The following is a 15,669-nucleotide window of genomic DNA, read 5'->3' as shown; positions in this document are numbered from 1 at the left end:
ACGCATTTTCAGCCGATTTTAACGTCGATTTTGCGGAACGGTTAAACGCTTCAGTCATTACTCTATGTGACAGTGTCAGACAGTTTTAATACAATGATAAACTAGTATGTGCTGCTAAAGTGTTGTTTGTCAAACAGTTTTAGGCCCATATAAAATGTATTTTTCGAGTTATGATCATTTTCAGAACTTTGGACGATTTGCTGTCTAGCTGAATTAGAGAAACACCGAACAATTGTCTCTTTGTAGTTGCATGATTTTGAATGCTGCAGTACACCATATAACTTTAATTAATATGAGGAACAATTATGTGCTTCTTAAGTCTTTCTCAAAGACAGTTTAAATACAATGATAAACTAGTATGTGCTGCTAAAGTCTTGTTTGTCAACCAGTTTTAGGCCCATATAAAATGTATTTTTCGAGTTCTGATAATTTTCATCAATGTCTACACGTGGGAAAAAACGCATTTTCAGTCGATTTAAACGTCGATTTGGCGGAACGGTTAAACGCTTCAGTCATTACTCTATGTGACAGTGTCAGTCAGTTTAAATACAATGATGAACTAGTATGTGCTGCTAAAGTGTTGTTTGTCAGCCAGTTTTAGGACCTTATAAAATGTATTTTTCGAGTTATGATCATTTTCAGAACTTTGGACGATTTGCTGTCTAGCTGAATTAGAGAAACACCGAACAATTGTTTCTTTTTAGGTGCATGATTCAGTATACTGCAGTACAGCATAGAAATTTAATTAATATGATGAACTATTATGTGCTTCTTAAGTGTTTCTCACAGAGTTCTAGGCCCATCTAACATGTATTTGTGGAGTTATGATCATTTTCAGAACTTTGGACGATTTGCTGTCGAGCTGAATTAGAGAAACACCGAACCATTGTCTCTTTGTAGGTGAATGATTCAGAATGCTGCAGTACACCATATAACTTTAATTAATATGAGGAACAATTATTTTGCTTCTTAAGTCTTTCTCAAAGACAGTTTAAATACAATGATAAACTAGTATGTGCAGCTAAAGTCTTGTTTGTCAACCAGTTTTAGGCCCAGATAAAATGTATTTTTCGAGTTCTGATAATTTTCATCAATGTCTACACGTGGGAAAAAACGCATTTTCAGTCGATTTAAACGTCGATTTGGCGGAACGGTTAAACGCTTCAGTCATTACTCTATGTGACAGTGTCAGTCAGTTTAAATACAATGATAAACTAGTATGTGCTGCTAAAGTCTTGTTTGTCAACCAGTTTTAGGCCCAAATAAAATGTATTTTTCGAGTTCTGATAATTTTCATCAAAGTCTACACGTGAGAAAAAACGCATTTTCAGCCGATTTTAACGTCGAAAAGGCGAGTCGGTTGAACGCTTCAGTCATTACTCTATGTGACAGTGTCAGAAAGTGTAAATACAATGATAAACTAGTATGTGCTGCTAATGTGTTGTTTGCCAACCAGTTTTAGGCCCATATAAAATGTATTTTTCGAGTTATGATCATTTTCCGAACTTTGGACCGTTTGCTGTCTAGCTGAATTAGAGAAACACCGAACCATTGTCTCTTTGTAGGCGCATGATTTAGAATGCTGCAGTACACCATATAACTTTAATGAATATGAGGAACTTTTATGTGCTTCTTAAGTCTTTCTCAAAGACAGTTTAAATACAATGATAAACTAGTATGTGCTGCTAAAGTCTTGTTTGTCAACCAGTTTTAGGCCCATATAAAATGTATTTTTCGAGTTCTGATCATTTTCATCAAAGTCTACACATGTGGGAAAAAACGCATTTTCAGTCGATTTAAACGTCGAAAAGGCGAATCGGTTAAACGCTTCAGTCATTACTCCATGTGACAGTGTCAGACAGTTTAAATACAATGATGAACTAGTATGTGCTGCTAAAGTGTTGTTTGCCAACCAGTTTTAGGCCCATATAAAATGTATTTTTCGAGTTATGATCATTTTCCGAACTTTGGACCGTTTGCTGTCGAGCTGAATTAGAGAAACACCGAACCATTGTCTCTTTGTAGGTGAATGATTCAGAATGCTGCAGTACACCATATAACTTTAATTAATATGAGGAACAATTATTTTGCTTCTTAAGTCTTTCTCAAAGACAGTTTAAATACAATGATAAACTAGTATGTGCAGCTAACGTCTTGTTTGTCAACCAGTTTTAGGCCCATATAAAATGTATTTTTCGAGTTCTGATAATTTTCATCAATGTCTACACGTGGGAAAAAACGCATTTTCAGTCGATTTAAACGTCGATTTGGCGGAACGGTTAAACGCTTCAGTCATTACTCTATGTGACAGTGTCAGTCAGTTTAAATACAATGATAAACTAGTATGTGCTGCTAAAGTCTTGTTTGTCAACCAGTTTTAGGCCCAAATAAAATGTATTTTTCGAGTTCTGATAATTTTCATCAAAGTCTACACGTGAGAAAAAACGCATTTTCAGCCGATTTAAACGTCGAAAAGGCGAATCGGTTGAACGCTTCAGTCATCACTCTATGTGACAGTGTCAGAAAGTGTAAATACAATGATAAACTAGTATGTGCTGCTAATGTGTTGTTTGCCAACCAGTTTTAGGCCCATATAAAATGTATTTTTCGAGTTATGATCATTTTCCGAACTTTGGACCGTTTGCTGTCTAGCTGAATTAGAGAAACACCGAACCATTGTCTCTTTGTAGGCGCATGATTTAGAATGCTGCAGTACACCATATAACTTTAATGAATATGAGGAACTATTATGTGCTTCTTAAGTCTTTCTCAAAGACAGTTTAAATACAATGATAAACTAGTATGTGCTGCTAAAGTCTTGTTTGTCAACCAGTTTTAGGCCCATATAAAATGTATTTTTCGAGTTCTGATCATTTTCATCAAAGTCTACACATGTGGGAAAAAACGCATTTTCAGTCGATTTAAACGTCGAAAAGGCGAATCGGTTAAACGCTTCAGTCATTACTCCATGTGACAGTGTCAGACAGTTTAAATACAATGATGAACTAGTATGTGCTGCTAAAGTGTTGTTTGTCAACCAGTTTTAGGCCCATATAAAATGTATTTTTCGAGTGCTGATCATTTTCAGAACTTTGGACGATTTGCTGTCGAGCTGAATTAGAGAAACACCGAACCATTGTCTCTTTGTAGGTGAATGATTCAGAATGCTGCAGTACACCATATAACTTTAATTAATATGAGGAACAATTATTTTGCTTCTTAAGTCTTTCTCAAAGACAGTTTAAATACAATGATGAACTAGTATGTGCTGCTTATGTCTTGTCTGTCAACCAGTTTTAGGCCCATATAAAATGTATTTTTCGAGTTCTGATAATTTTCATCAAAGTCTACACATGTGGGAAAAAATGCATTTTCAGCCGATTTTAACGTCGATTTGGTGGAACGGTTAAACGCTTCATTCATTACTCCATGTGACAGTGTCAGACAGTTTAAATACAATGATAAACTAGTATGTGCTGCTAAAGTGTTGTTTGTCAGCCAGTTTTAGGCCCTTATAAAATGTATTTTTCGAGTTATGATCATTTTCAGAACTTTGGACGATTTGTTGTCGAGCTGAATTAGAGAGACACCGAACCATTGTCTCTTTGTAGGTGAATGATTCAGGATGCTGCCGTACACCATATAACTTTAATTAATATGAGGAACAATTATTTTGCTTCTTAAGTCTTTCTCAAAGACAGTTTAAATACAATGATGAACTAGTATGTGCTGCTAATGTCTTGTTTGTCAACCAGTTTTAGGCCCATATAAAATGTATTTTTCGAGTTCTGATAATTTTCATCAAAGTCTACACGTGGGAAAAAACGCATTTTCGGCCGATTTTAACGTCGATTTGGCGGAATGGTTAAACGCTTCAGTCATTACTCTATGTGACAGTGTCAGACAGTTTAAATACAATGATAAACTAGTATGTGCTGCTAAAGTGTTGTTTGTCAAACAGTTTTAGGCCCATATAAAATGTATTTTTCGAGTTATGATCATTTTCAGAACTTTGGACGATTTGCTGTGTGTTGTTTGTCAACCAGTTTTAGGCCCATATAAAATGTATTTTTCGAGTTATGATCATTTTCAGAACTTTGGACGATTTGCTGTCTACCTGAATTAGAGAAACACCGAACAATTGTTTCTTTGTAGGTGCATGATTCAGTATACTGCAGTACAGCATAGAAATTTAATTAATATGATGAACTATTATGTGCTTCTTAAGTGTTTCTCACAGAGTTCTAGGCCCATCTAACATGTATTTGTGGAGTTATGATCATTTTCAGAACTTTGGACGATTTGCTGTCGAGCTGAATTAGAGAAACACCGAACCATTGTCTCTTTGTAGGTGAATGATTCAGAATGCTGCAGTACACCATATAACTTTAATTAATATGAGGAACAATTATTTTGCTTCTTAAGTCTTTCTCAAAGACAGTTTAAATACAATGATAAACTAGTATGTGCTGCTAAAGTGTTGTTTGTCAACCAGTTTTAGGCCCATATAAAATGTATTTCTCGAGTTCTGATAATTTTCATCAAAGTCTACACATGTGGGAAAAAATGCATTTTCAGCCGATTTTAACGTCGATTTGGTGGAACGGTTAAACGCTTCAGTCATTACTCTATGTGACAGTGTCAGACAGTTTAAATACAATGATGAACTAGTATGTGCTGCTAAAGTGTTGTTTGTCAAACAGTTTTAGGCCCATATAAAATGTATTTTTCGAGTTCTGATAATTTTCATCAAAGTCTACACGTGGGAAAAAACGCATTTTCAGCCGATTTTAACGTCGATTTGGCGGAACGGTTAAACGCTTCAGTCATTACTCTATGTGACAGTGTCAGACAGTTTAAATACAATGATAAACTAGTATGTGCTGCTAAAATGTTGTTTGTCAAACAGTTTTAGGCCCATATAAAATGTATTTTTCGAGTTATGATCATTTTCAGAACTTTGGACGATTTGCTGTCTAGCTGAATTAGAGAAACACCGAAACATTGTCTCTTTGTAGGTGCATGATTTTGAATGCTGCAGTACACCATATAACTTTAATTAATATGAGGAACAATTATGTGCTTCTTAAGTCTTTCTCAAAGACAGTTTAAATACAATGATAAACTAGTATGTGCTGCTAAAGTCTTGTTTGTCAACCAGTTTTAGGCCCATATAAAATGTATTTTTCGAGTTCTGATAATTTTCATCAATGTCTACACATGTGGGAAAAAATGCATTTTCAGCCGATTTTAACGTCGATTTGGTGGAACGGTTAAACGCTTCAGTCATTACTCGATGTGACAGTGTCAGACAGTTTAAATACAATGATAAACTAGTATGTGCTGCTAAAGTGTTGTTTTTCAGCCAGTTTTAGGACCTTATAAAATGTATTTTTCGAGTTATGATCATTTTCATCAAAGTCTACACGTGGGAAAAAACGCATTTTCGGCCGATTTTAACGTCGAAAAGGCGAATCGGTTAAACGCTTCAGTCATTACTCTATGTGACAGTGTCAGACAGTTTAAATACAATGATAAACTAGTATGTGCTGCTAAAGTGTTCTTTGTCAAACAGTTTTAGGCCCATATAAAATGTATTTTTCGAGTTATGATCATTTTCAGAACTTTGGACGATTTGCTGTGTGTTATTTGTCAACCAGTTTTAGGCCCATATAAAATGTATTTTTCGAGTTATGATCATTTTCAGAACTTTGGACGATTTGCTGTCTACCTGAATTAGAGAAACACCGAACAATTGTCTCTTTGTAGGTGCATGATTCAGTATACTGCAATACAGCATAGAAATTTAATTAATATGATGAACTATTATGTGCTTCTTAAGTGTTTCTCACAGAGTTCTAGGCCCATCTAACATGTATTTGTGGAGTTATGATCATTTTCAGAACTTTGGACGATTTGCTGTCGAGCTGAATTAGAGAAACACCGAACCATTGTCTCTTTGTAGGTGAATGATTCAGAATGCTGCAGTACACCATATAACTTTAATTAATATGAGGAACAATTATTTTGCTTCTTAAGTCTTTCTCAAAGACAGTTTAAATACAATGATAAACTAGTATGTGCTGCTAAAGTGTTGTTTGTCAACCAGTTTTAGGCCCATATAAAATGTATTTCTCGAGTTCTGATAATTTTCATCAAAGTCTACACATGTGGGAAAAAATGCATTTTCAGCCGATTTTAACGTCGATTTGGTGGAACGGTTAAACGCTTCAGTCATTACTCTATGTGACAGTGTCAGACAGTTTAAATACAATGGTCAACTAGTATGTGCTGCTAAAGTGTTGTTTGTCAAACAGTTTTAGGCCCATATAAAATGTATTTTTCGAGTTCTGATAATTTTCATCAAAGTCTACACGTGGGAAAAAACGCATTTTCAGCCGATTTTAACGTCGATTTGGCGGAACGGTTAAACGCTTCAGTCATTACTCTATGTGACAGTGTCAGACAGTTTAAATACAATGATAAACTAGTATGTGCTGCTAAAATGTTGTTTGTCAAACAGTTTTAGGCCCATATAAAATGTATTTTTCGAGTTATGATCATTTTCAGAACTTTGGACGATTTGCTGTCTAGCTGAATTAGAGAAACACCGAAACATTGTCTCTTTGTAGGTGCATGATTTTGAATGCTGCAGTACACCATATAACTTTAATTAATATGAGGAACAATTATGTGCTTCTTAAGTCTTTCTCAAAGACAGTTTAAATACAATGATAAACTAGTATGTGCTGCTAAAGTCTTGTTTGTCAACCAGTTTTAGGCCCATATAAAATGTATTTTTCGAGTTCTGATAATTTTCATCAATGTCTACACATGTGGGAAAAAATGCATTTTCAGCCGATTTTAACGTCGATTTGGTGGAACGGTTAAACGCTTCAGTCATTACTCGATGTGACAGTGTCAGACAGTTTAAATACAATGATAAACTAGTATGTGCTGCTAAAGTGTTGTTTTTCAGCCAGTTTTAGGACCTTATAAAATGTATTTTTCGAGTTATGATCATTTTCAGAACTTTGGACGATTTGCTGTCTAGCTGAATTAGAGAAACACCGAACAATTGTTTCTTTGTAGGTGCATGATTCAGTATACTGCAGTACAGCATAGAAATTTAATTAATATGATGAACTATTATGTGCTTCTTAAGTGTTTCTCACAGAGTTCTAGGCCCATCTAACATGTATTTGTGGAGTTATGATCATTTTCAGAACTTTGGACGATTTGCTGTCGAGCTGAATTAGAGAAACACCGAACCATTGTCTCTTTGTAGGTGAATGATTCAGAATGCTGCAGTACACCATATAACTTTAATTAATATGAGGAACAATTATTTTGCTTCTTAAGTCTTTCTCAAAGACAGTTTAAATACAATGATAAACTAGTATGTGCAGCTAAAGTCTTGTTTGTCAACCAGTTTTAGGCCCATATAAAATGTATTTTTCGAGTTCTGATAATTTTCATCAATGTCTACACGTGGGAAAAAACGCATTTTCAGTCGATTTAAACGTCGATTTGGCAGAACGGTTAAACGCTTCAGTCATTACTCTATGTGACAGTGTCAGTCAGTTTAAATACAATGATAAACTAGTATGTGCTGCTAAAGTCTTGTTTGTCAACCAGTTTTAGGCCCATATAAAATGTATTTTTCGAGTTCTGATCATTTTCATCAAAGTCTACACGTGGGAAAAAACGCATTTTCGGCCGATTTTAACGTCGAAAAGGCGAATCGGTTAAACGCTTCAGTCATTACTCTATGTGACAGTGTCAGACAGTTTAAATACAATGATAAACTAGTATGTGCTGCTAAAGTGTTCTTTGTCAAACAGTTTTAGGCCCATATAAAATGTATTTTTCGAGTTATGATCATTTTCAGAACTTTGGACGATTTGCTGTGTGTTATTTGTCAACCAGTTTTAGGCCCATATAAAATGTATTTTTCGAGTTATGATCATTTTCAGAACTTTGGACGATTTGCTGTCTACCTGAATTAGAGAAACACCGAACAATTGTCTCTTTGTAGGTGCATGATTCAGTATACTGCAATACAGCATAGAAATTTAATTAATATGATGAACTATTATGTGCTTCTTAAGTGTTTCTCACAGAGTTCTAGGCCCATCTAACATGTATTTGTGGAGTTATGATCATTTTCAGAACTTTGGACGATTTGCTGTCGAGCTGAATTAGAGAAACACCGAACCATTGTCTCTTTGTAGGTGAATGATTCAGAATGCTGCAGTACACCATATAACTTTAATTAATATGAGGAACAATTATTTTGCTTCTTAAGTCTTTCTCAAAGACAGTTTAAATACAATGATAAACTAGTATGTGCTGCTAAAGTGTTGTTTGTCAACCAGTTTTAGGCCCATATAAAATGTATTTCTCGATTTCTGATAATTTTCATCAAAGTCTACACATGTGGGAAAAAATGCATTTTCAGCCGATTTTAACGTCGATTTGGTGGAACGGTTAAACGCTTCAGTCATTACTCTATGTGACAGTGTCAGACAGTTTAAATACAATGGTCAACTAGTATGTGCTGCTAAAGTGTTGTTTGTCAAACAGTTTTAGGCCCATATAAAATGTATTTTTCGAGTTCTGATAATTTTCATCAAAGTCTACACGTGGGAAAAAACGCATTTTCAGCCGATTTTAACGTCGATTTGGCGGAACGGTTAAACGCTTCAGTCATTACTCTATGTGACAGTGTCAGACAGTTTTAATACAATGATAAACTAGTATGTGCTGCTAAAGTGTTGTTTGTCAAACAGTTTTAGGCCCATATAAAATGTATTTTTCGAGTTATGATCATTTTCAGAACTTTGGACGATTTGCTGTCTAGCTGAATTAGAGAAACACCGAACAATTGTCTCTTTGTAGGTGCATGATTTTGAATGCTGCAGTACACCATATAACTTTAATTAATATGAGGAACAATTATGTGCTTCTTAAGTCTTTCTCAAAGACAGTTTAAATACAATGATAAACTAGTATGTGCTGCTAAAGTCTTGTTTGTCAACCAGTTTTAGGCCCATATAAAATGTATTTTTCGAGTTCTGATAATTTTCATCAATGTCTACACGTGGGAAAAAACGCATTTTCAGTCGATTTAAACGTCGATTTTGCGGAACGGTTAAACGCTTCAGTCATTACTCTATGTGACAGTGTCAGTCAGTTTAAATACAATGATGAACTAGTATGTGCTGCTGCCGTCTTGTTTGTCAACCAGTTTTAGGCCCATATAAAATGTATTTTTCGAGTTCAGATAATTTTCATCAAAGTCTACACATGTGGGAAAAAACGCATTTTCAGTCGATTTAAACGTCGATTTGGCGGAACAGTTAAACACTTCAGTCATTACTCTATGTGACAGTGTCAGACAGTTTAAATACAATGATAAACTAGTATGTGCTGCTAAAGTCTTGTTTGTCAACCAGTTATAGGCCCATATAAAATGTATTTTTCGAGTTCTGATTACTTTCATCAAAGTCTACACGTGAGAAAAAACGCATTTTCAGCCGATTTAAACGTCGAAAAGGCGAATCGGTTGAACGCTTCAGTCATTACTCTATGTGACAGTGTCAGAAAGTGTGAATACAATGATAAACTAGTATGTGCTGCTAATGTGTTGTTTGTCAACCAGTTTTAGGCCCATATAAAATGTATTTTTCGAGTTATGATCATTTTCCGAACTTTGGACCGTTTGCTGTCTAGCTGAATTAGAGAAACACCGAACCATTGTCTCTTTGTAGGCGCATGATTTAGAATGCTGCAGTACACCATATAACTTTAATGAATATGAGGAACTATTATGTGCTTCTTAAGTCTTTCTCAAAGACAGTTTAAATACAATGATAAACTAGTATGTGCTGCTAAAGTCTTGTTTGTCAACCAGTTTTAGGCCCATATAAAATGTATTTTTCGAGTTCTGATAATTTTCATCAAAGGCTACACATGTGGGAAAAAACGCATTTTCAGTCGATTTAAACGTCGAAAAGGCGAATCGGTTAAACGCTTCAGTCATTACTCCATGTGACAGTGTCAGACAGTTTAAATACAATGATGAACTAGTATGTGCTGCTAAAGTGTTGTTTGTCAACCAGTTTTAGGCCCATATAAAATGTATTTTTCGAGTTCTGATCATTTTCAGAAATTTGGACGATTTGCTGTCTAGCTGAATTAGAGAAACACCGAACAATTGTCTCTTTGTAGGTGCATGATTTTGAATGCTGCAGTACACCATATAACTTTAATTAATATGAGGAACTATTATGTGCTTCTTAAGTCTTTCTCAAAGACAGTTTAAATACAATGATAAACTAGTATGTGCTGCTAAAGTCTTGTTTGTCAACCAGTTTCAGGCCCATATAAAATGTATTTTTCGAGTTCTGATAATTTTCATCAATGTCTACACGTGGGAAAAAACGCATTTTCAGTCGATTTAAACGTCGATTTGGCGGAACGGTTAAACGCTTCATTCATTACTCTATGTGACAGTGTCAGACAGTTTAAATACAATGATGAACTAGTATGTGCTGCTAAAGTCTTGTTTGTCAACCAGTTTTAGGCCCATATAAAATGTATTTTTCGAGTTCAGATAATTTTCATCAAAGTCTACACGTGGGAAAAAACGCATTTTCAGTCGATTTAAACGTCGATTTGGCGGAACGGTTAAACACTTCAGTCATTACTCTATGTGACAGTGTCAGTCAGTTTAAATACAATGATGAACTAGTATGTGCTGCTAACGTCTTGTTTGTCAACCAGTTTTAGGCCCATATAAAATGTATTTTTCGAGTTCAGATAATTTTCATCAAAGTCTACACATGTGGGAAAAAACGCATTTTCAGTCGATTTAAACGTCGATTTGGCGGAACAGTTAAACACTTCAGTCATTACTCTATGTGACAGTGTCAGACAGTTTAAATACAATGATAAACTAGTATGTGCTGCTAAAGTCTTGTTTGTCAACCAGTTATAGGCCCATATAAAATGTATTTTTCGAGTTCTGATAACTTTCATCAAAGTCTACACGTGAGAAAAAACGCATTTTCAGCCGATTTAAACGTCGAAAAGGCGAATCGGTTGAACGCTTCAGTCATTACTCTATGTGACAGTGTCAGAAAGTGTGAATACAATGATAAACTAGTATGTGCTGCTAATGTGTTGTTTGTCAACCAGTTTTAGGCCCATATAAAATGTATTTTTCGAGTTATGATCATTTTCCGAACTTTGGACCGTTTGCTGTCTAGCTGAATTAGAGAAACACCGAACCATTGTCTCTTTGTAGGCGCATGATTTAGAATGCTGCAGTACACCATATAACTTTAATGAATATGAGGAACTATTATGTGCTTCTTAAGTCTTTCTCAAAGACAGTTTAAATACAATGATAAACTAGTATGTGCTGCTAAAGTCTTGTTTGTCAACCAGTTTTAGGCCCATATAAAATGTATTTTTCGAGTTCTGATAATTTTCATCAAAGGCTACACATGTGGGAAAAAACGCATTTTCAGTCGATTTAAACGTCGAAAAGGCGAATCGGTTAAACGCTTCAGTCATTACTCCATGTGACAGTGTCAGACAGTTTAAATACAATGATGAACTAGTATGTGCTGCTAAAGTGTTGTTTGTCCACCAGTTTTAGGCCCATATAAAATGTATTTTTCGAGTTCTGATCATTTTCAGAAATTTGGACGATTTGCTGTCTAGCTGAATTAGAGAAACACCGAACAATTGTCTCTTTGTAGGTGCATGAATTTGAATGCTGCAGTACACCATATAACTTTAATTAATATGAGGAACTATTATGTGCTTCTTAAGTCTTTCTCAAAGACAGTTTAAATACAATGATAAACTAGTATGTGCTGCTAAAGTCTTGTTTGTCAACCAGTTTCAGGCCCATATAAAATGTATTTTTCGAGTTCTGATAATTTTCATCAATGTCTACACGTGGGAAAAAACGCATTTTCAGTCGATTTAAACGTCGATTTGGCGGAACGGTTAAACGCTTCAGTCATTACTCTATGTGACAGTGTCAGACAGTTTAAATACAATGATGAACTAGTATGTGCTGCTAAAGTCTTGTTTGTCAACCAGTTTTAGGCCCATATAAAATGTATTTTTCGAGTTCAGATAATTTTCATCAAAGTCTACACGTGGGAAAAAACGCATTTGTAGTCGATTTAAACGTCGATTTGGCGGAACGGTTAAACACTTCAGTCATTACTCTATGTGACAGTGTCAGACAGTTTAAATACAATGATAAACTAGTATGTGCTGCTAAAGTCTTGTTTGTCAACCAGTTTTAGGCCCAAATAAAATGTATTTTTCGAGTTCTGATAATTTTCATCAAAGTCTACACGTGAGAAAAAACGCATTTTCAGCCGATTTAAACTTCGAAAAGGCGAATCGGTTGAACGCTTCAGTCATTACTCTATGTGACAGTGTCAGACAGTTTAAATACAATGAATAACTAGTATGTGCTGCTAAAGTGTTGTATGTCAAACAGTTTTAGGCCCATTTAAAATGTATTTGTTGAGTTATGATCATTTTCATCATAGTGTGCACATGTGGGAAAAAACGCATTTTCAGCCGATTTAAACGTCGAAAAGGCGTATTGGTTAAACACTTCAGTCAGTACTCTGTGTGACAGTGTCAGACAGTTTAAATACAATGGTGAACTAGTATATGCTGCTAAAGTGTTGTTTGTCAAACAGTTTTAGGCCCATACAACATGTATTTGTCGAGGTATGAGCATTTTCAGAACATTGGACGGTTTGCTGTCTAGCTGATTTAGAGAAACACCGAACCATTGTCTCTTCAGAGGTGAATGATTCAGAATGCTGCAGTACAGCATTGAAATTTAATTAATATGATGAACTATTATGTCCTTCTTAAGTGTTTCTCACAGAATTCTAGGCCCATCTAACATGTATTTGTGGAGTTATGATCATTTTCATCATAGTGTGCACATGTGGGAAAAAATGCATTTTCAGCCGATTTAAACGTCGAAAAGGAGAATTGGTCAAAAGCTTTAGTCATTACTTTGAGTGACAGAGTCAGACAGTTTAAATACAATGGTGAACTAGTATATGCTGCTAAAGTGTTGTTTGTCAAACAGTTTTAGGCCCATGTAAAATGTATTTGTCGAGTTATGATCATTTTCATCATAGTGTGCACATGTGGGAAAAAATGCATTTTCAGCCGATTTAAACGTCGAAAAGGAGAATTGGTCAAAAGCTTTAGTCATTACTTTGAGTGACAGAGTCAGACAGTTTAAATACAATGAATAACTAGTATGTGCTGCTAAAGTGTTGTATGTCAAACAGTTTTAGGCCCATTTAAAATGTATTTGTTGAGTTATGATCATTTTCATCATAGTGTGCACATGTGGGAAAATACGCATTTTCAGCCGATTTAAACGTCGAAAAGGCGAATTGGTTAAACGCTTCAGTCATTACTCTGTGTGACAGTGACAGACAGTTTAAATACAATGATGAACTAGTATATGCTGCTAAAGTGTTGTTTGTCAAACAGTTTTAGGCCCATAGAAAATGTATTTGTCGAGTTATGATCATTTTCATCATAGTGTGCACATGTGGGAAAAAACGCATTTTCAGCCGATTTAAACGTCGAAACGGCGAATTGGTTAAACGCTTCAGTCATTACTCTGTGTGACAGTGTCAGACAGTTTAAATACAATGAATAACTAGTATGTGCGGCTAAAGTGTTGTTTGTCAACCAGTGCGCATGCGCGACTGGCATCCGACAGCACCAGGAAGTGGAACACCGCGGGTGGAACACGGAAGGGAGTTTTTTCCGGACTCCAGAACGTCTTTACGGAATCTTTTTCATTTTTATGTGACTGATCCTCCAGCAGTGGTTGTTTTCAGTGCGTGGGGGGTCCCCCTCCCCACACACCCCAACCACCCTTTTTCTTGGGGTGTGCGATGACCGATCACATTGAAACAAACTCTGCGACCGGGAAAATGGATCACGTACGGCTGAATGAAGAAGCAAACGCACCAAAAGGTGGCGGCGAAGCAGACAGAAGCTATGGAAAAGAGCTTACAGTCTGTGTGGACCTGCAAGGGGAGGAAAGTATTACAAGATTCAAGATTCAAGATTCAAGATTTTTTATTTGTCACATACATATACATACTTCCATACATATATGCAGTGAAATGTAATGCATGTGATAGCACACAATAAGTCCTAGGAAAAAGTACAAAAATAAAATAAAATAAAAAGTAGAAAATTCCTTTCTAATAGACCGACTAACTGACTCCTAAAACGTAATACAGTAAGTGGAATACTTATAGAATAAGATAAAAAATATATAGAATAAAATACAATAAAAAATAAATTGAAATAAAATGGAATAGGTTGAAGGAATATGGGTATGTATATACAGATATGTGCATTTAAAGTGGCATGTGAATTAAAGTGGCATGTGAATGTGAATAGTGTGAGGTAGTGTTTGGGATAATACAGCACAGTATACAACAGTACGGCGCAGCAATACGGCATCACGAACAACCCTGAACAGTGATACAGTATGCGGTACAGTATGCTTCATACAGTACAGTAGGTAGTGGAGCCTAGTGCATGGCTCAGTTAGGACCCCTGGTGAGGTCAGCGTTGACAGTTCTGATGGCTTGAGGGAAGAAACTCCGTCTGAGTCTCTCTGTTCTCGCTGCGTGACTGCGGAGGCGCTTGCCTGACCGCAGCAGCTGAAACAGTCCGTTGTTGGGGTGATGAGGATCCTTCATGATCCTACGGGCTCTGCTACTACACCTCCTGGTGTATAACTCCTGCAAGGGGGGGAGGGTAGTTCCAGTGGTACGTTCAGCTGAACGCACCACCCTCTGCAGGGCCCGCCTGTCCTGGGCAGTACAGTTCCCAAACCAGGCAGTGATGTTGCCTGTCAGGATGCTCTCCACTGCTCCAGAGTAGGACTTGAGGATCCTCACCGAGACCCGGAATTTCCTCAGCTGCCTGAGGTGGTAGAGACGCTGCCTCGCCTTTCTCACCAGAGTGTCTGTATGAACAGTCCATGTTAAGTCCTCTGTGATGTGGACTCCCAGATATCTGAAGCTGCTCACCCTATCGACAGAAGTCCCATTAATCCACAAGGGCGCGTGCGTCCTCGATTGTGATCCACGCCTAAAGTCCACAATCAGCTCCTTGGTTTTGCTGACGTTCAGGTGGAGGCTGTTGTCCTGGCACCAGAGTGACAGGTCAGCCACCTCCTCGCGGTAGGCCTTCTCATCGCAGTCGGTGATCAGGCCCACGACCACGGTGTCGTCAGCAAACTTGATGATGGTGTTGGAGCTGGACCTGGCCACACAGTCATGTGTGTACAGGGAGTACAGTAGGGGGCTGAGGACGCAGCCCTGGGGGGATCCTGTATTCAGGGTGAGGGAGCTTGACATGTACTTCCCCACCTTGACCACCTGGGGGCGGCCTGTGAGGAAGTCCAGGATCCAGGTGCACAGCGGAGCATTCAATCCTAGCTCCAACAACTTGACAGCCAGTCTGGTGGGGACTATGGTGTTGAAAGCTGAACTATAATCAATGAACAGCATTCTCACATAGGCCCCCTTCTGGCCATCCAGGTGCGTGAGCGTGGTGTGCAGTACCTGG

This window comes from Zeus faber (genome assembly GCF_960531495.2).
Source record: "Zeus faber genome assembly, chromosome: 3".
Classification (NCBI taxonomy): domain Eukaryota; kingdom Metazoa; phylum Chordata; class Actinopteri; order Zeiformes; family Zeidae; genus Zeus; species Zeus faber.
This window is presented reverse-complemented; position numbering follows the sequence as displayed.